We start from the raw sequence: 21,721 nt of genomic DNA, 5'->3' as shown, positions 1-21,721 counted from the left end.
GCAGGTCTTGGGTTGCTTTCTGCATCTAGACACCTGCGCCAGGTCATTGTTGGACATCCTCCTCTTTGCTTTTTTTGTTGAGTCCAATCCAGGGAATGTTTTGCAATGTTCTCCGGGCCGTGTGACCAACCCATTTCCACTTAGGCCTCAACAGAGAAGAGGCAGTGGAAGCGGCGCAACAGAGGGAGATGACACCTAACAGGTGCCGTACGGTCCTTGAAGATGAAGAGCCAGAACAATTTAGGTTTAAACCCAAACGACCTGAAGGCCCACAGTTGGTTAGTGATGAAACATACACTCCCTTATAGCTGTTTCTACTTTACCACCTCTTTACTGGGAACACTAATTAGAAATACCAACAAGTATGGGGACAAGAAGCAGCAGGGGGAAGGAAGATGTCCTGGAAACCTGTCACCATGGGTGACATGCTCAACTACATTTCCTTGGGGATTTACTTGGGACTGGTAAATGCTCCAGTTGTCAATTAGTCTTGATACAAGTCCCCACTATCAGTTCGAGTTCCCCATTCATCATGAGTGAAAACCGATTCTTGGCCATCAATCGTACTTTTCACATGAGTGACCCACAAAAGGATCAGGAGAATGACCAGACGGGGACTGCAGGGTATGATCGTCTTGCATGAGTCAAGCTCCTTTATCGTGACATGGTGGAGGCATGCAAATCTTACTTCCAGCCTGCGCAAAATATATCTATAGATTAGCGCATGGTTGCCTCAAATGCTCGAATTGGCTTGAAGCAATATATGAAAAATAAGCCGACCCAAATGGGGCTACAAGCTCTTTGTGCTAGCTGATTCTGCCTACACGTGGAACTTTTTCATCTATGAAGGCAAGGCGATCACACCCACTGGGAAGGCCTTAGTTATGACTTTGTCATGCAGCTGATGGACTTCCCCTTACTTGGCAGTGGGTACAAGTTCTTTGTGGACAATTTTTATACTAGTCCCATGCTTTTCATAAACCTTGAAAAAGAAAATAGGAGTTTGTCACCATTTGTCCTAACAGAATCGGTTTCCCCAAGACCAAGGTAAATGACATGACAAACACAGGGGAGAGGGGGACCATACGTTGGATCAGGACCAACAAGCTGCTTTTTGTGAAATGGAAGGACACTAGGGAAGTAACCATGCTCACCACACAGCATAAGGCATTCATTAACGACCATTTCTCAAGGAGGTGTAAAAATGCCAATGGGTCAGGAAGAATGTTTCTATGAACTACTACCATGCCAGCATGGGGGGTGTCGACCTATCTGATGCTCTGATAGCCTACTACCAGGTCCTCCACAAGACCAGGAAGTGGTATAAGACTTTTTTTTGTGGACATTGCTACAGTAAATGCTTTCATTCTCCACAAGCAGATGGCCAAAGCAAAAGGTCGAACCCCTCTCTCCTAGTTGGCCTTCCGAGAGCAGCTGGTGGTGGAAATGGCTGAATTGGGGGCCCAAAGCAACCTCCAAACCATCAAGACCCCCCCCACTCAAGGGGTTGAAAAAACACTGAACAAATAGCATTTTGGGATTGCAAATATGTAATAGCACTGGAGTATCTAATAATATGCCACTTTGGAGAGGTTTAGGGACACTTGGAAAAGCCCCGTGTTCCCACCTGGCACCACTTACTAAAACATCTGCCCATTTCTAGTTGTTAGGTCTATCAATCCCATTTGTGTTTCTAATATTGTTCACATGTTGTGGAAGCCATCGAATGTGGTTCCAGCTCTAGTAATCAATAATTCACTTAAAGCTTGTCAATAAAAGATGACTTTACAAAACAAAACGTTATTTTGTGTGTGCTTGATCTTGTGTATTCTGAAGTATGTAACTCCTATCTTCTGATCATTTCCTCAATCTCCCAGATGTCTTTCCAAATCTATGAAGATTTTGCTTGTCAGAATTATGTAATTACACATGAACAGCAGTTACTTTTGGGTATGTCTATTTAGGTGGAAATCTACATTTTGCCATTACATTTAAGAGGTTAACAGGGTTTGATACTGTGACCAAAACGTCGCATTTGCGACCGTTTGACTTGGCAGTGCTACATACTTTTTTGGGTTCACAATCATGATTTATTCAAACATTTGCAATTGCTAAAAAATGAACGGGAAGGCCCCTGTCTGTTTGTCGTCTTGACATACAGGGGTGGTTTTGAAAACCCTCCGGGCCAGTAGATCATCCCCGTCAGTTTCCCGCTTGGGCCAGTGAATTTTTTTGTTGTAATAATGCTATTTTCATCTAGGCTATACATTAGAACACATTCCTAATATTGAGTTGCACCCTCTTTTGCCACCAGAACAGCCTCAATTCGATGGGACATGGACTTTACAAGGTGTCGAAAGTATTCCTCAGGGATGCTGGTCCATGTTGACTCCAATGCATCCCACAGTTGTCAAGTTTGCTGGATGTCCTTTGGGTGGTGGACCCTTCTAAATACACATGCGAAACTGTTGAGTGTGTGAAATCCAGCAGCGTTTCAGTTCTTGACACACTCAAACCGGTGCTCCTGGAACCTACTACCATATACCCTGTTCAAAGACACTTAAACATTTTGTCTTGCCCATTCACCCTCTGAATGACACACACAAACACACATGTCTAAATTGTATTAAGGCTTAAAAAGCCTTTAACTGTTCTTCTCCCCTTCATATAAACTGATTTGAAGTGAATTTAACAGGTGAGTTCATAGTTTTCACCTGGTCAGTCTGTCATGGAAAGAGCAGGTGTTTCTAATGTTTTGTACACTCAGTGTATAATTGATTAAAAAACAGATTGATTCCCGAAGCTGTTTGTTCCTTATGTCGATTTTATTTATCACGCGCGCTGAACACATATAGCCTATAGATAATGTCGGGCAGAGAGAGGGCGCAACTCTCAAATAGCTGGTTGTTGCTTGGAGCAAAGAGCGGTAGGAAAGATGTTCCAAGTTATATCTACCAGTAAATGCTAAGGCCAGAATGGGTATTTAAAAAGTTCAGTCTTGGTTGATTATTTGTGACGCACAATTCAGTCATGGAATAGTCTACATTGTAAATCTATGCTCTATGCTCTTTCATCCTTAAAGTCAGTAAGTTATGGTATCAAATTTAGACGTTTGACTGCTCCAATATAATTATTCCGTGATTTCATTTCTGATCAGTTTTGTTGATGTTGGCGCTTTAGTTTGTTTCCTGCTGTTTCAATTTAAGGGTGTTGCACAACAGCCTGTTGTGGTTTTTATGAGCAAGCAAACATTGAATGTTGGCTTCAACTTGGTTTTCCATACAAAGCGTTCCATTACGAAGGGAGCAGTTTTTGGTCGCATTCACATTTTAAAACCTGTTTCAGAATCACCTTTTTATTTGCCAAGTACATTTACACATACTCAGATTTTTACTTGGTTATATGTTGCTGCTAGTGAGACAACATTTAGAGACCGAATACAGACAGCGGAGTTTAAACAAAGTTTACGTACACTACCGTTCTAAAGTTTGGGGTCACTTAGAAATGTCCTTATTTTTTAAAGAAAAGCTTTTTTTTTTTGGTACATTTTTATATCAGAATGTCATAGTGTAGACATTGTTAATGTTGTAAATGACTATTGTAGCTGGAAATGGCTGATTTTGTTTGTGGAATATCTACATAGGTGTACAGAGGCCCATTATCAGCAACCAACACTCCTGTGTTCCAATGGCATGTTGCATTAACTAATAAAAGTTCATAATTTTAAAAGGCTAATTTGATTACTAGAAAACGCTTTTGCAATTGTTAGCACAGCTGAAAACTGTTGTCCTGATTTAATATTAAATCTAGAATCGGCCTATTTCGCAACAAAGCTTCCTTTACTCACGCTGTCAAACATACCCTCGTAAAACTGACTATCCTACCGATCCTTGACTTCGGCAATGTCATTTACCGAATAGCTTCCAATACTCTACTCAGCAAACTGGATGCAGTCTATCACAGTGCCATCCGTTTTCTCACCAAAGCCCCTTAAACCACCCACCACTGCGACCTGTACGCTCTAGTCGGCTGGCCCTCGCTACATATTCGTCGCCAGACCCACTGTCTTCAGTTCGTCTATGCTAGGTAAAGCTCTGCCTTATCTCAGCTCACTGGTCACGATAACAACACCCACCCATAGCACGCGCTCCAGCAGGTATATCTCACTGGTCATCCCCAAAGCCAACACCTTCTTTGGCCACCTTTCCTTCCAGTTCTCTGCTGCCAATGACTGGAATGATTTGCAAAAATCGGTGAAGTTGGAGACTTATATTTCCCTCACTAACTTTAAACATCAGCTAACCGATCGCTGAAGCTGTACATAGCCCATCTGTAAATAGCCCACCCAATCTACCTACCTCATCCCCATTTTATTTACTTTTCTGCTTTTTTGCACACCAGTATTTCTACTTGCACATCATCATCTGCTTATCTATCAGTGTTAATTTGCTAAATTGTAATTACTTCGCTACTATGGCCTATTTATTGCCTTACCACCTCACGCCGTTTGCACACACTGTATACAGACTTTCTTTTTTTCTATTGTGTTATTGACTACGCTTGTTTATTCCATGTGTTACTCTGTGTCGCTTTGCTTTATCTTGGCCAGTTCGCAGTTGTAAATGAGAACTTGTTCTCAACTAGCTTACCTGGTTAAATAAAGGTGAAATAAAAAGCAATAAAACTGGCCTTTAGACAAGTTGAGTATCTGGAACGTCAGCATTTGTGGGTTCGATTACAGGCTCTAAATTGGCCAGAAACAAAGACTTTCTACTGAAACTCGTCAGTCTATTCTTGTTTTGAGAAATGAAGGCTATTCTATGTGAGAAATTGCCAAGAAACTGAAGATCTCGTACAATGCTGTGTACTACTCCCTTCACGGAACAGTGCAAACTGTCTCTTACCAGAATAGAAAGAGGAGTGGGAGGCCCCGGTGCACAACTGAGCAAGAGGACAAGTACTGTACATTAGTGTCTAGTTTGAGAAACAGACGCATCAAGTCTTCAACTGGCAGCTTCATTAAATAGTACCGCAAAACACCAGTCTCAACATCAACAGTGAAGAGGCGACACCGGCCTTCTAGGCAGAGTTCCTCTGTCCAGTGTCTGTGTTCTTTTGCCCATCTTAATCTTTTCTTTTTTTTATTGCCCAGTCTGAGATACGGCTCTTTGCAACTCTGCTTGGAAGGCCAGCATCCCGGGGTCGAAGTTGCAGCCCAAATACATGCTTCACAAAGTTCAAGTAACAGACACATCTCAACATCAGCTGTTCAGAGGAGACGGTTAATCAGGCCTTCATGGTTGAATTACTGAAAAGAAGCCACTACTAAAGGACACCAATAAGAAGGAGAGACTTGCCTGGGCCAAGAAACATGAGGAATGGACATTTTAGACCGGTGGAAATGTGTCCTTTTGGTCTGATGAGTCCAAATGTGAGATTTTTGGTTCAAACCACTGTGTCTTTGTGAGACGGAGAGTAGGTGAACAGATATCTGCATGTGTGGTTCCCACCATGAAGCATGGAGGTGGGGATGCATTGCTAGTGACACTGTCTGTGATTTTATTTATTTACAATTCAAGGCACACTTAACCAGCATGGCTACCACAGCATTCTGCAGCGATACGCCATCCCATCTGGTTTGCGCTTAGTCCCACTATCATTTTGTTTTTCAACAGGACAATGACCCAACACACCTCCAGGCTGTGTAAAGGCTATTTGACCAAGAAGGAGAGTGATGTAGTGCTGCATCAGATGACCTGGCCTCCACAATCACCCGACCTCAACCCAATTGAGATGGTTTGGGATAAATTGGACCGCAGTGTGAAGGAAAAGCAGGCAACAAGTGCTCCGCATATGTGGGAAGACTGTTGGAAAAGCATTCCAGGTGAAGCTGGCTGAGAGAATGCCAAGAGTGTGCAAAGATGTCATCAAGACAAAGGGTGGCTACTTTGAAGAATCTAAAATATATTTTGATTTGTTTAACACTTTTCTTGGTTACTACACGATTCCATATGTGTTATTTCATAGTTTTGATGTCTTCACTATTATTCTACAATGTAGAAAATAGTTTTAAAAAATTAAGAAAAACCCTTGAATGAATAGGTGTCAACTTTTGATTGGTACTGTATATGAGTGCAAGAAGTGGAGGACAACTGGAAATAAATCCACTCTTATTTCTATGTGGTGTGAGTAGGTGGTATACAGGTGGGCAGAGCTAAGTGTTTTTATTTTATTTATTTTACCTTTATTTAACCAGGTAGGCTATTTGAGAACAAGTTCTCATTTACAACTGACCTGGCCAAGATAAAGCAAAGCAGTTCGACACATACAACAACAGTTACACATGGAATAAACAAACATACTGTAGAAAAAGTTTATATACAGTGTGTGCAAATGAGATAAGATAAGGGAGGTAAGGCAGAAAATAGGCCATGGTGGTGAAGTAATTACAATATAGCAATTAAACACTGGAGTGATGGATGTGCAAAAGATGAATGTGCAAGTAGAGCTACTGGGGTGCAAAGGAGCAAGATAAATACAGTATGGGGATGAAGTAGTTGGATGGGCTGTTTACAGATTGGCTATGTACAGTGATTTGTGAGCTGCTCTGACAGCTGGTTCTTAAAGTTAGTGAGGGAGATATGAGTCTCCAGCTTCAGTGATTCTTTTTTTTTTTTTTTTTGCAGTTAGTTCCAGTCATTGGCAGCAGAGAACTGGAAGGAAAGATGGCCAAAGGAGGAATTAGCTTTGGGGGTGACCAGTGAAATATACCTGCTGGAGTGCGTTGGGCTTGCTCTAGTCTAAACAATGCCTCTTTGACAGGTCTGCATTCTGCTGGGGATCAGAGTGCTTAGTTACTGCATGGAAAAGTAACTCTATGCAGGGTCATTCATTCAGCTTCAACCAGCCAGGCAGCATTCAGCTCTGCTCAACAAGACACTGTGCAGGGAGCTCTCAACTGTCAGAAGCTTGTTCAGGCTCTACAAAGGCAAAACTGTTGATACAGCAGGCTTGACTTGCTGGAGATGCAGGGGTTGTTAATAATTGACCTGAAGGTGTTTGTTTGTATGTAAACTGGAGCAGCAGAGCAGAGTACAGCTAGCAGAAGTCATTCAGCCAGCCTGCCAATGGAATGAGGAAATGTAACTAACGGACTATTATTGACTAACTGATTTAAAACATTATTTTTATTTGTTTTAACTCATGTCCATGTGGCTTTACAGTTACTTGATTTGGCGTTGTTGCAATGATGGAGAACTTGAGAGGCTATTTTAGGTGACATGTTTGTCTCTGCCCATGTGTAAATTGAGTAGGTTAACCCACGTCAGCTAGCACTCTGCTACACTCGCTAAAGACATAGTAACCTGATCCGCCTTGTCACCACATAGCCTACATGGTGTAGAGTAGGTGGATCTCTGAGAGGGGCGGGTTTGTTTTTTATTTATTTTCTATTTTAATGCTCTTATGGGGGGACAGCGTACCCCTATCAACTAGTGAAGATTCTGTCTTGAGATTCTTAACGCCCATGTCTAGAACACCAAAATAGAAACGATAACCATCCTCTAGGCTGTCACACTGTGGAAATGCACAGCCATGATATGCGTTTTCATTCTCTATCATTGAATGCTTATGTCATTCACTCGCTCTGTGTCTTACTCTCGCTGCATTCGCTGAGAGCCAGTGCACATTTCCACAGTCATTACATTTGGGATGTATTCAGACCCTTGACTTTTTCCTCACTTTGTTATGTTAAAGTCTTATTCCAAAATTGCTGAGGATTTTTCTCCATCCGTCTACACACAATACCCCATAATGACAAAGCGAAAACAGGTGCTCAAATGTTTGCAAATGTATTAACAATCAAAACAGATGCCTTATTTACATAGCTATTTAGACCCTTTGCTATGAGACTCAAAATTGAGCACAGGTGCATCCTGTTTCCATTGATCATCCTTGAGATGGTTCTACAGCGTGATTGGAGTCCACCTGTGGTAAATTCAATTGATTGGACATGATTTGGAAAGGCACACACCTGTCTATGATCCCACAGTTGACGGTGTCTGTAGAGCTCCGAGACAGGATTTTGTCAAGGCGCAGATCTGGGGAAGGGTACCAAAAAATGTCTGCTGCATTTAAAGGTCCCCAAGAACACAGTGGCCTCCATTCTTAAATGAAAAGTTTGGAAACACCAAGACTCTTCCTAGAGCTGGCCGCCTGGCCAAACTGAGCAATTGTGGGAGAAGTGTATTGGTCAGGGAGGTGACCAAGAACCCGATGATCATTCTGGCAGTGCTCCAGACTTTCTCTGTGGAGATGGTGAACCTTCCAGAAGGAAAACCAGACGGAAGCCACTCCTCAGTGAAAGGCACATGACAGCCCTCTTGGAGTTTGCCAAAAGGCATCTAATGGACTCCCAGACCATGAGAAACAAGATTCTACGGTGAAGCGTGGTGGTGGCTGCATCATGTTGTGGGGATGTTTTCAGTGGCGGGGACTGGGAGACTAGTCAGGATCGAGGAAAAGAAGAACGGAGCAAAGTACAGAGATCCTTGACGAAACCTGCTCCAGAGCGCTCAGGTTCACCTTCCAACAGGACAACGACCCTAAGCACACAGCCAAGACAATGCAGGAGTGGCTTCGGGAAAAGTCTCAATGTCCTTAGTGGCCTAGCCAGAGCCCGGACTTGAACCCAATCGAACATCTCTAGAGAGACCTGAAAATAGTTGTGCAGCGACGCTCCTCATCCAACCTGACAGAGCATGAGAAGATCTGCAGAGAAGAATGGGAGAAACTCCCCAAATACAGGTGTGCCAAGCTTGTCGTGTCATACCCAAAAAGATTCGAGGCTGTAATCTCTGCCAACAAAGTACTGAGTGAAGGGTGTGAATTCTTATGTAAATGTGATATTTCCGTTTTTAATACATTTGCAAAAATGTTTTTGCTTCTTAATTTTGTGGTATTGTGTGTAGATCGAGGGAAACTATTTAATCAATTTTTAGAATAAGGTTGTAACAAAATGTGGAAAAAGTCAAGTGGTCTGAATACTTTCCGAATGCACTGTATCTGAATAACATGCAATGGCCTGTCAAGACTGGCTGTGTTATGTCTCCTCCTGGCTGAGTGTGTGTGCCTCCCTCTCTTTCGGTCTTTCTCTGTTTGACTGTCTTTTTCTCTCTCATTTCTCTCATTTTTCTCTCATTGTCTAACACTTCAGCTCTATTATATAGCTCCATGTCACACGAGATCCACATAGCACGTTGGGGGCGACGAAACAACAGAAGCCCATTCATTTTCAATAAAGAAGAGAAGTGGACGTGGGTGACGGACGAGAACAGGGCTGGACCATAGTTGGAGTAAGCTGAACTTTATTGAAATACTCTGCGACATCGTGTTGTGATTGACCAATCGAAGCGGACTATAATATCCAGACCCTACTGGATTGACTGTTTATCTGGCCTGCTTGCTAGCACCAACATGAGGGCGACGTGAGCGCATCTATCCGAATTTCTGTGTTAAAAGGATCTCATCCATGTGAAGTACTACCTGCTACACAGCACGCATTGTTTTGAGAGCTGAGAGGAGCATAGGGAAGAGTGTCTATCTTTTCCCCTACTGTACCATATTCATCGATTTTATTTAAAATATATACATTTATGTCTAAATACAATAGCTTTGGTCCAGTTCTTCACAACTACTAATTAAATTGTTGCTAGTGGTACTAAATGATCCTCTAATTACACAAGTTGCTTTTGTTAGTTTATTGACTTCATAAATCTTAGTACAATAACCAGTGGTGTATAGTTGAGGCCATATGCAACCAAAATCAACTTTATTTCTCATTATTTAAATTCACAAGATGGAATGAACGCGCACATCAGCCATCGAGACGTGATCTTTGGTGATTCTTGAGCTTGGACACTGCCATTGGACGGGATGCAACGTTATGAGCGCAACATGGGCAGTATAGCAGCTTTCACTGATTTCAAAGGAAGCATTTCCTCTGGCTGATGGCAATAGTATTTGTCTGTAAGTCTTTGTCTTTCCCTCTCTCACCCCCTCATCTAGTTCCAGTGCAGAGGGTAGACTATGCTGAGACTAGAGGGATGGATTCCTTTCCTCCTTATCTGCTGTAACTACAGGTTGTTGACGGAGTAGACGGCCGTGATCTGACGTGACCCTTTGTCTCCCGTCTCTAAATCTCCAGCCTTATTTCCTCTGTTGGCACAGCACCTGGCAGTGTCTGCTTAACTACTGCCACCGTCTGTCCTCTCAATGGGGTCAAGCCTACAATGCTTTGGATTCCAATCCCCCTGTAAAAAGAAAATTGGCATCTCTTTGTGTCAGAGGTTGATGGTCTCTGTGCCATACTGAATTTGGTATTCTTCAAATTTCTCTTCAGAAAATGTAGCCTCAATTTAATATAACTGTAAGGCAGGCTAATGGGTTTCCAAGGCAGTGATCCTCTGAACTCCTAACGCCCATTGGTCAATGCTACAAGGGAGGGAACGGCCGCTGTGTGTTTGGATGAACCCAGGGTCTCCATGCTGTTATTGATGTTCAGAAGCAGTGCATTTGGAGTCTCTGTGGCACGTGCAGCTGAGGTCAGGAGCGATGTGAGGACAAATGACCTGACTGAACTGCGAGGAGTATTGGCAGATGCTGTCAGTGTTGCTGCTGCTCTAAACACTAGATCTCTGCCCTGTTCTCCGGTCCCACATCAAAGGTGTGTTACAGCTACAGAAGCTCAAAGGGCGGCTAAGGGCACTTATCGCTGATGCTTCCCACTAGTACTGCGAGACCTCCGATGGGTGGAATTTCCACACACTGTCAATCAACCACCGACTGACACACAGGCCTACCGGTAGACCGTTTGCAGCCGCTGGCAAAAACATCTGTTTTGATATTCAGAGCCATTCACTGGTTTTCTCTCAATGCTGCCAAAACGCCAGCATCTTCCACACGATCCAGGTACCAGACAAGCTCTACTTCTGCTGTGACAGGAGACACTCTGGAATTGGTTCAGACTTCTAGCAGCTATGACATGCACTTAGTGTACAGAACGTTAACTTTCCATGACGTAAACTGACCAGGTGAATTCAGGTGAAAGCTATATGATCATTTACTAATGTCACTTGTTAAATCCACTTCAATCAGTGTAGTTGAAGGGGAGGAGACTGGTTAAGTATTTTTAAGCGACGATACAATTGAGACATGGATTGTGTATGTGTGCCATTCAGAGGGAGACAAAAGAGTTAAGTGCCTTTTTAATGGGGTATGGTAGTAGGTGCCAGGCGCACCGGTTTGAGTGTCAAGAACTGCAATGCTGCTTTTCACGTTCAACAGTTTCCTGTGTGTATAAAGAATGGTCTACCACCCAAAGGACATCCAGCCAACTTGACACAACAGTGGGAAGCTTTGGAGTCAACATGGGCCAGCATCCCTGTGGAACGCTTTTGACATTTTGTAAAGTCCATGCCCAGATGAATTGAGGCTGTTCTGAGGGCAAAGGGGGGAGGTGCAATTCAATATTAGGAAGGTGGTTTTGTTTTGTACACGCAGTGTAGACTGAGTCTTTGGGAAGGGAAAGGGGGATGCCTAGTCAGTTGCACAACTGAATGCATTCAACTGAAATGTGTCTTCAGCATTTAACTAAACTCAGAGAATCAGAGCGGTGGACTGCCTTAATCGGCTCCTGGGGAGCAGTTGTTGTTTTGGGGTTAACTGCCTTGCAGATTTTTCCACCTTGCTGGCTTGGAGAACCTTTTCGCTTACTGGCCCAACGCTCTTAACCGCTAGGCTACCTGCAACCCTACTGTTTGAAGAATGTCTGTACATTCAGTAGGGTTCTATATTTTGTATTCCTGCAACTGTTTCATTGTTAATTCATGATGGTGGTGCCTGGTAATTCAAGTAGGGCCTAGTTTTAAATTTTTTCAGAGGAGCATATGGTGTATCGCCTCGGGTTTGCACACAGGAATGTATCTTGGTTGCTTTAGGGGAATTTATTCTCCTCCTTTTTGTTTTGCCTGTTCAATGGGGTTTCCTCCATTCTGCCCATTTCCCTTGCAGAGTGAACATGCCTCGGGCAAGTCATGTGCGTGCACTGTGCAGCGGCTGGCTTTGGTGTGAGATTTTTGGACTGTTCTTAATCAAGCCCCCATCACCTCTGTCTCTTGTCTGTGTAGACCAAGGTTTGATGTGGCCTGTTCTTAATGTCGTCCCATGAGAGCAGAGGTAGACACCTACCCCACCAGTGCCTGAGAGCAGCTCCATATATACACCGACATCTACTGTTTCATTATCCAGGCTTGGCTTTGAAGATCACGGGCCGAGTCTACTGTTTTTATGGCCCCTGCTCTGGGAGCAGCTGTGGTCCTCTGTTGCTGCCACACGGCATGAGCCTCCCAGCACGCAGCAGTGTTCCAGCGCTCTGCTCATTTACAGGCAGTGCTGCTGACCAGACAGCGTAGACAGCCTTTTGAAGAAAGCACTAATCACCGTGAGGAGAATGTGGAGCTCTGGTACAATATGGAAAGGGATAATTATCCATACGAAGCAGCTCTTTGAGTATAGGCTAGTGTATAAAAATAGAACCAGCTCACTCACTACCCCGCTCTCATGAACATTGAGTTTGGCTTCAAAGGGTAGATGTACTTTAATGTAGCTATTTCAGGAGTAATTGGCACACGTGGAAAATTGCCCCTCCATTACTCTGTTGCTTTTAAGCATGAACATTTTAATTTATTTTTGTGGTACATCATTTTGCTAGATAGTTGATTTATCTCCTGCAGTTTTCTATAAGAAGTATGGAGAGTGTGAGGGGAAGAGCGAGGGAGGGATGGAGCAAGAGCAGAGCCATGTAAATGTATGGTTCTGGGGGGAGGACCATGAGAAAAGGATTACACTGAGGTTCTGTATGGAGAGTGAACTGTTGGTCAACCCCCCATGGCCTCTACTAGGAATTGGAGATTTATAAAAAAAAAAAAAAAATATGTAAAAGGAAGAAATGCCCCTAAGGTCTTAACTGAACCTCAACTGGTTGAGTCTTCATTGCATGTTTTTTTTGGTCTGACCTGACAGCTGCCTGAGTAGGAAGAAACAGCTGGTGGAAATGTCTTCTTTAGGAGGATATTTGTAATTTCAGACGGCTTGATGCCCTTTCAGGGACTAGCTTTTAGGACCCTTGTGGTCGGATCAATGCGTAATTGTAATGTAGCTTTACCTATCTTGGAAACCATAGCCATTGCCTTGCCCAATGAGCAGTGGTGCAGTGAATTCAGCCTACTGTATAAAATAACATTTACATTTTAATAAGTTTGCAGATGATCTTATGCAGATCTACGTACTGTAGCAATTAGTGTTAAATGCCTTGCTCAAGGGCACATCTACTTTTTTTTTTTTTACCTGGTCGGCTCGGTGATTCGAACCAGTGACCTTCCGGTTACTGGCACGACGCTCTTAACCGCTAGGATACCTGCCACCATTTAAAGTTCACATATCAGCTGTCAAATTCCTATCATGTATGAGACTCGACTGGCATTTCACCTATAATACACTAATAAGCCTAAGTGACTATACCTCTGCTTGTAAAACTGAAAGCATCACTCCCACAATGGCCATATCCGTCTGCTTAGCAACCTAATAAGGGAGCATAATTAGCTTTTAGTGGTTTCATGCTGTAATGTCTAGGAACATAGTCTCTTTATGTTCCTAGTGTAAAGTGCATTGCCGGATCAGTGGAGGACCCACGGTCAGATTCGCGTTCACCAGCCCGGTGGTTGTGGGTTCTTGACCTCAAACATGGGCGTTTACCAGACTCTCCTATAAGGTAAGTCTAGGTTCACATTAAGACCATTACAGACCATTAAACCTCCCTTAGTCACTTAGAAGCCCTGGTTACAGTTAGCTGGACTGCAAAGGCTGGGTTTATGATGAGGTTAGGTTAGCATAAAATGGAGATATGGATGGAGGAGGTTGAAAAGGACGAAGCCTGTGTTTACTGAGGTCTGGTCGCCAAGGGTGGGGACTAAAGAGATGGGTATTATAGATTGCCTTTTTGAAATGTTAGTTTCCAGTTACTACACCTCCCCCACATTCAGAACAGGGAGTACTGTACATGTGAAGATTTATGCACTCACATTTTGTTCCGTTTTAAAGGAAAGTCACGTTGTTGCACTTTTCAAATCAGTGACCTTGAGTGCGTGTGGTCTCAGTTGGGAAGCTATTGGCTCTGAAAAAAGTAAAACTGGCATTACCTTGAGAGTGTTCTGTTCTGAGTAGCAAGCTAGACCTTAAGGCATTTTACATTGCTAGAATATAGGGCTGACCCCCATTTTAGTCGATTGTTTGGTCGATAGGCTGTTGGTCGACCAAGATTTCTTTGTTGAGCAGTAGAAAAAATATACACATTTTCCATGGTCTACAAGACACCTGTATGATTTGCTCCTGTGGACTAATCCATTGTGGATGCCGTAGCGATGGCAGTCCATCACTGACGTGCCACTGAAATTGTGTATGGTTGAAGACAATGGCGCAACACTAATAATTAAAATGTTATTTTATAACAAATGTGCTTTCTCCAGAGTTTGATAGCGGTCGCTGTCCGCGGGTCTGAAACATCAGTGCGTTGTTGAATTGGCACCTTTGCCTAGACCATGTTGCTATGTGCATAATAGCAAAGTTAACCAGGTTATTGGTGTTGCGAACAATAAGGTGGAGGCAGAGTTAGGAGACGAGAAAACAGCCCTTGCTTTAATTGTCTAAGAAAGGTGACTGGAAGCCCCAACTTAATTATGGCTGTAATCAATTTCCTAACTGTTAAATGTGCCTAAATCACCCATATATATCTACAGACATGAGACATATCCTGCTTCTGTTGCCGGTTTGAGTGTTTAATAGCCTACTGATTCCGTGCACACTAAGCCTCGCAACCACATGTCGGATAAACAATTTAACTAATTTGTCTGTTTTTAATCTTTGCTATGCTGTAATAAAAGCTTTACACTTTTTTTTCTTGTTAGAACAGCCTCTCATATTACTTATAATTAATTTAGTGTTGTTTATACTGTTCCAAATACTGTTGATGTTCTGTGGTGGTACAGTGGTTCCTCCTTTAAAAGTTGCGAGCTTGCACCTCTGGACCCAGCGTCACGGCTTCATTACTCCAGACCACCACCAGGGGGAGTTAGAGCACCCATTATGCATTTGGGTCCCAAGGTTTTTATATTACCAATCATATCTAGTGGTTACAATGACACATTTTGACGCGAGCCACCCGTCCCTGGGTGAAGATGGCTGACAAAATGTACAATTAAGAGGAATACGTTAGTTAATGGAGAGACAAACGTTTGTGCATATTTTTGCCATAAAGTTAATTTACGAAAATCACTATTTAGCAAGTTATCTGACTAGCTAACATTAGCCAGCTAGCTTGTGTTGGGAGAATTAATTTGTAATGTGTGTTTTAATGTTTTAGGGACCCCTGAGAACATGCTGTTGTCTTGTGAAACAGTGGATGTAAAGAATCCAGCTAGCTAAAGCATTTACTGCAAATGTAATTGTACAATTGTGTAAGCTTGTCTTGCAATGCAGCTGAAATAACATAGCTAACTATTTACTTGCTTATTGTGTAGCGGAGGATAAAAATAACTGTATGCCTATGGATGTGTAGCAAGCTACAGTATGTAGCCGATCTGTGTATGGACCCTAAAACGTTAGATTGGTATGAATATTAGTTCAGAACCTATGAACCTCAGCTATCATAGTTGTTGTTTCAACTTCAAGTCTGAATGGCATTAATGAAGCCTATGTGTAAACGGTGTGAAATGGCTAGCTAGTTAGCGGGGTGCGCGCTAATGGCGTTTCAATCGGTGACATCACTCGCGCTGAGACCTTGAAGTAGTTGTTCCCCTTGCTCTGCAAAAGCCGCTGCTTTTGTGGAGCGATGGGTAACGATGCTTCGAGGGTGGCTGTTGTTGATGTGTGCAGAGGCTCCCTGGTTCGAGCCCAGGTACGGATGAGGAGAGGGACGGAAGCTATACTGTTACAAATGGATAGAGTAGAATATAATAACTTTATTGTGCCAAGGATGCAAGTCCTATATACAGTTGAAGTCGGAAGTTTACATACACTTAGGTTAGAGTCATTAAAACTCGTTTTTCAACCACTCCACAAATTTATTGTTAACAAACTATAGTTTTGGCAAGTCGGTTAGGACATCTACTTTGTGCATGACACAAGTAATTTTCCCAACAATTGTTTACAGACTTATTATTTCACTGTATCACAATTCCAGTGGGTCAGAAGTTTACATACACTAAGTTGACTGTGCCTTTAAACAGCTTGGAAAATTCCAGAAAATGTCATGGCTTTAGAAGCTTCTGATAGGCTAATTGATATAATTTGAGTCAATTGGAGTTGTACCTGTGGATGTATTTCAAGGCCTACCTTCAAACTCAGTGCCTCTTTGCTTGACATCATGGGAAAATCAAAAGAAATCAGCCAAGACCTCAGAAAAAAAATAGTAGACCTCCAAATCTTTTATCCTTGGGAGCAATTTCCAAACGCCTGAAGGTACCACGTACATCTGTACAAACAATAGTACGCAAGTACAAACACCATAGGACTACACAGTTGTCATACCGCTCAGGAAGTAGACGCGTTCTGTCTTCTAGAGATTAACGTAATTTGGTGCAAGAAGTGCAAATCAATCCCAGAACAACAGCAAAGGACCTTGTGAAGATGCTGGAGGAAACGAGTACAAAAGTATCTATATCCACAGTAAAACGAGTCCTATATCGACATAACCTGAAAGGCCGCTCAGCAAGGAAGAAGCCACTGCTCCAAAGCCTCCATTAAAAAAAGCCAGACTACGGTTTGCAACTGCACATGGGACAAAGATCATACTTTTTGGAGACATGGTCTGATGAAACACAAATAGAACTGTTTGGCCATAATGACCATTGTTATGTTTGGAGGAAAAAGGGGGATGCTTGCAAGCCGAAGAACACCATCCCAACCGTGAAGTACGGGCCAAGCTAGGTAGCTGAGCTAGGTGTGAACCCCCCCCCCCCCCCCCCCCCCCCCCTCCTATCACAGACCAGATTTGCCCTAACGACCAAGGGGTAGCTTGCTACTCAATGTAATAAAGTAATGACTTTTCAAATAAGTTACGTTACACGTTATGTTGGCTGACAATTTGTTAGCTATGCTGTCCTTACGAACCACATAGCTTATCATTACAGCAGTATGTACCGGTATGTTAGCTACCTAACGTTAGTAGTTATACATCAAACTTGCCAGTATATTATCTATAGGCTATCTAACTACCCAACGTTTATTGACTTGATTATTCTCATCATTCTTAACTTAGCTAAATGGTGTAGTTGTTGTGCTTTCTCAATGGACATTTGGGGGCTTTTCGTAAATTCGCTCTGGCTATCTATAGGCTGGACAATAGGAGTCAAAATTCACCCAAGGCTGAAAAACGGCTAAGAACGTTGGCTAAACTGGAACACTAGCACGAGCCCATAGCAAATGAATGGAATCGAACATTTGCAGAGTCTGTTTTGACTGGAGTGACGCTTAGAATTCTATTAAATGTATCCCTTTTTATTTTACTACTACAATCTGTTCGTCGGATTAAACTGGGGAAAAAACAACTTGTGTAGAAAGTAAACATCCGCACCTCGATGGCGTCAACTGTGCTTATGTCTGCGTAATGAACAAGTAGGGAAAAAATAAATGTATATTTCTGGTCTAGCGATCAATGACAAACGAGCTCACTGCCCAGACTTGCATAATTACAAAGAATAGATTCTCCTGATTTTAAAATGGTGCCAGTATAACAGTTTTGCTTCCATCCCTCTCATCGCCCCTACCTGGGCTCGAACCAGGGACTCTCTGCACACATCGACAACAGCGACCCTCGAAGAATCATTACCCATCGCTCCACCAAAGCCGCGGCCCTTGCAGAGCAAGGGGAACAACTACTTCCAGGTCTCAGCGCGAGTGACGTCACCGATTTGAAACGCTATTAGCTTGCACCTCGCTAACTATCTAGCCATTTCACACCGGTTACACCCGACTTGAAAAAAAACTAAATATACACAGTGAGATATTTGGCGAAATAGACAGGCAGGCCTCTCTGTAGGAAAACAATAAGGGGGAGCTCAGCATTCCAAGGGCAAAAAGTATTTTGGGGCTGGCATTTGATGACAACCGAGCTAGCTGCCCAGGCTTACATAATTAAAAAAAGGAGATTCTCGTGATTTTAAAATGGCGTCCGACTTGAAAAAAATCTAAATATACACATTGCGAGATATTTGGCGAAATAGACCGACATGCCTATATTTCCCCCATAGGAAACAATGGGAAGACTGCAGAGTTCCAATATTATTTTTGTTTACATTTTAACTGTAAACAAGGTGAGCAGGTCTCATTGCCAACCATAGCGAAGCAGGCATTGTGACGTTGAACAATAAGCTGGGAATAGAACGTTCGGAAGGCGAGTTGGTGCCACGGTGCTCAATAGAACGAATAGGTGCTGGCAGGATGAAAAATGTACTAAAATAAGGCCTGTTTTTTTGCGATTACTTCAAAACAACGGCAAGCAGCTGGAAAATATGGTTTATTATTATGAAACTGGGCTCCACGGCGGATGCAATGAACTAGATTTCATCAGAAAAGAACGTTGTTAAAAATGTAATGCGTCTAGCCTACTATCTACACGGATTTCAGAGCACTCTCGTCTGAGTGTACCAGTGCGCAGAATACCAGAGCACAGTAGCCTAATAAACAAATAACCACGTTTCGCTAATAAAATAAAGATTCAAAAATAATCTTTCAAAATGCACATGTTGATTTAGTTATGGATCCATAATGAATTACTATGGGAATAAATATCACTGATTTACAGAAATATTGGAACAAAGTTGTCTAATGAAGGCAAACAATTTAGAATCCTCCAATCCTGTAGCCTACTCCCGACAATCAAGTTGTACAGCGCCATATTTTATTTTCCATCTTAACGGAAACCCTTAAGGTTTCTGTTTTCTCTGAATGGAAACACCATAATATTAATCTAATTAATTAAGCCAAATTTCTTGAAATCAATCGCATATACTATGTTATTACAAAAAAGGTTTTAAATTTTCTGATAATGCCAATATGGAATATTATCAAATGCAGAGCGTCACTGCTATTGGCTTCATGACATAATATGGAACACTGTTTGGGTCTTTGCATGTCAAAAAAGATGCATGTCAAATAACACTATTTTACCATAACACTATTTGACGCGTTAAATAAGCTTTTAATTTGTCACTTCAAATAACAGTTCTATTATAGAATGTTGTGTGTAATGAATTTGCACATGCAAGCCAAGCGCCACCACAACTATCAGTAGCACTGTCAAAGCTGTACAAAAAAGTCTGCAAAGGCCACGAACAATGTTTACAATACCGCGTTGGTAATAAAGCATTATTTGTTCGACCGCAATTTCTGGGGTAGATAGCTAGCTTTTAGTTTGGTACCTAGCTAGCACCAATACAACCAGCCTGAAAACAATGACCAGTAGAAACTGCAGTCATTTTCATTATTCTTAGCAATGATTTAGGAATCCTTGTGAGTAAGTACTGTTTGTTTGCCTATTGAAGTTGAACTTCAGTTCATGAAAATAAATAGCTAGCCAGCTACTTAACCCTGTTGCCCAAAGCTAACGTTAGAAGCAGCCAGCTAGCTTCATGTGGAACGTGAGGCTAGCCACAATAAGGATTAGGCACAATAGTGGAATTTGCGGTTTGCCTTCAAAATAAAAGTACCGAATTTAAAAGTGATGCAGAAGGTTACAATTGGTGGAATCATGCCATATTTAGATTAGATCATGTTAAACCAGGTTGGAATGTGAAGCAACGAAATGGGGTATGTCTACTCTGTGACACCCACAGAACAACTGTGAAGAGTTTACGCAAATATTAGCGTTGTCGCTCTTATCGCGGACTGTGACTGTGTGAAATTACCTCCCCAGTCAGCCTATTTGTATTGACATTCATATTGCACTGTACAGCTTTACCTAAGGTTTGGGGATCAATGAAATGGGGTATCAGTCTACTCAATACCCAAGAATTTTTTTCCCAACGTCTTTCTCAACGTTATCAGACTCAAACATCCACACATTATTGTTTTTCCTCGGGAGTAGTGTTCAGTACACACAGGTTGACAATAAATGTGGCTCAATTCAGTTTCAGAGTCCCCCAATAAGAGCTACAACGCTAATGTTCTCTGGGTGTCACTGAGTAGACTGATACCCCATGTCATTGATCCAGAATCCATAGGTAAGGCTGTACAGTGAATTAAGTACACCCCCAATGCAATTCTAAAGTACACTGCTCAAAAAAATAAAGGGAACACTTAAACAACACAATGTAACTCCAAGTCAATCACACTTCTGTGAAATCAAACTGTCCACTTAGGAAGCAACACTGATTGACAATACATTTCACGGCCTCCCGGGTGGCGCAGTGGTCTAGGGCACTGCATCGCAGTGCTAACTGCGCCACCAGAGTCTCTGGGTTCGCGCCCAGGCTCTGTCGCAGCCGGCCGCGACCGGGAGGTCCGTGGGGCGACGCACAATTGGCATAGCGTTGTCCGGGGTAGGGAGGGTTTGGCCGGTAGGGATATCCTTGTCTCATCGCGCTCCAGCGACTCCTGTGGCGGGCCGGGCGCAGTGCGCGCCAACCAAGGGGGCCAGGTACACAGTGTTTCCTCCGACACATTGGTGCGGCTGGCTTCCGGGTTGGAGGCGCGCTGTGTTAAGAAGCAGTACGGCTGGTTGGGTTGTGCTTCGGAGGACGCATGGCTTTCGACCTTCGTCTCTCCCGAGCCCGTACGGGAGTTGTAGCGATGAGACAAGGTAGTAATTACTAGCGATTGGATACCACGAAAATTGGGGAGAAAATGGGATAAAAAATAAATAAATAAAAATAAAAAAGACAATACATTTCACATGCTGTTGTGCAAATGGAATAGACAAAAGGTGGAAATTATAGGCAATTAGCAAGACACCCCCAAAAAAGGAGTGATTCTGCAGGTGGTGACCACAGACCACTTCTCAGTTCCTATGTTTCCTGGCTGATGTTTTGGTCACTTTTGAATGCTGGCGGTGCTCTCACTCTAGTGGTAGCATGAGACGGAGTCTACAAACCACACAAGTGGCTCAGGTAGTGCAGTTAATCCAGGATGGCACATCAATGCGAGCTGTGGCAAAAAGGTTTGCTGTGTCTGTCAGCGTAGTGTCCAGAGCATGGAGGCGCTACCTGGAGACAGGCCAGTACATCAGGAGACGTGGAGGAGGCCGTAGGAGGGCAACAACCCAGCAGCAGGACCGCTACCTCCGCCTTTGTGCAAGGAGGTGCACTGCCAGAGCCCTGCAAAATGACCTCCAGCAGGCCACAAATGTGCATGTGTCAGCATATGGTCTCACAAGGGGTCTGAGGATCTCATCTCGGTACCGAATGGCAGTCAGGCTACCTCTGGCGAGCACATGGAGGGCTGTGCGGCCCCACAAAGAAATGCCACCCCACACCATGACTGACCCATCGCCAAACCGGTCATGCTGGAGGATGTTGCAGGCAGCAGAACGTTCTCCACGGCATCTCCAGACTCTGTCACGTCTGTCACATGTGCTCAGTGTGAACCTGCTTTCATCTGTGAAGAGCACAGG

General features: G+C 43.1%; 1 protein-coding gene across 5 annotated transcripts in view; it reads left to right on the top strand.

The window, feature by feature from the left end:
* Nucleotides 1-21,721, top strand: part of LOC129812759 (low density lipoprotein receptor adapter protein 1-B-like) — a 57,774-nt gene that overhangs the window by 14,298 nt on the left and 21,755 nt on the right. Inside the window, exon 1 of one of the 5 annotated variants that reach the window (XM_055864602.1) lies at nucleotides 9,260-9,353. The exons of the other annotated variants lie outside the window; for them this stretch is intronic. The gene's annotated coding sequence lies outside the window, so the exon portion shown is untranslated. Of the gene's footprint in view, nucleotides 1-9,259; nucleotides 9,354-21,721 lie in introns of those variants that run through there. 5 annotated transcript variants of the gene reach the window in all.

This window comes from Salvelinus fontinalis, chromosome 16, assembly GCF_029448725.1.
Source record: "Salvelinus fontinalis isolate EN_2023a chromosome 16, ASM2944872v1, whole genome shotgun sequence".
Lineage (NCBI taxonomy): Eukaryota > Metazoa > Chordata > Actinopteri > Salmoniformes > Salmonidae > Salvelinus > Salvelinus fontinalis.
This window is presented reverse-complemented; position numbering and strand designations above follow the sequence as displayed.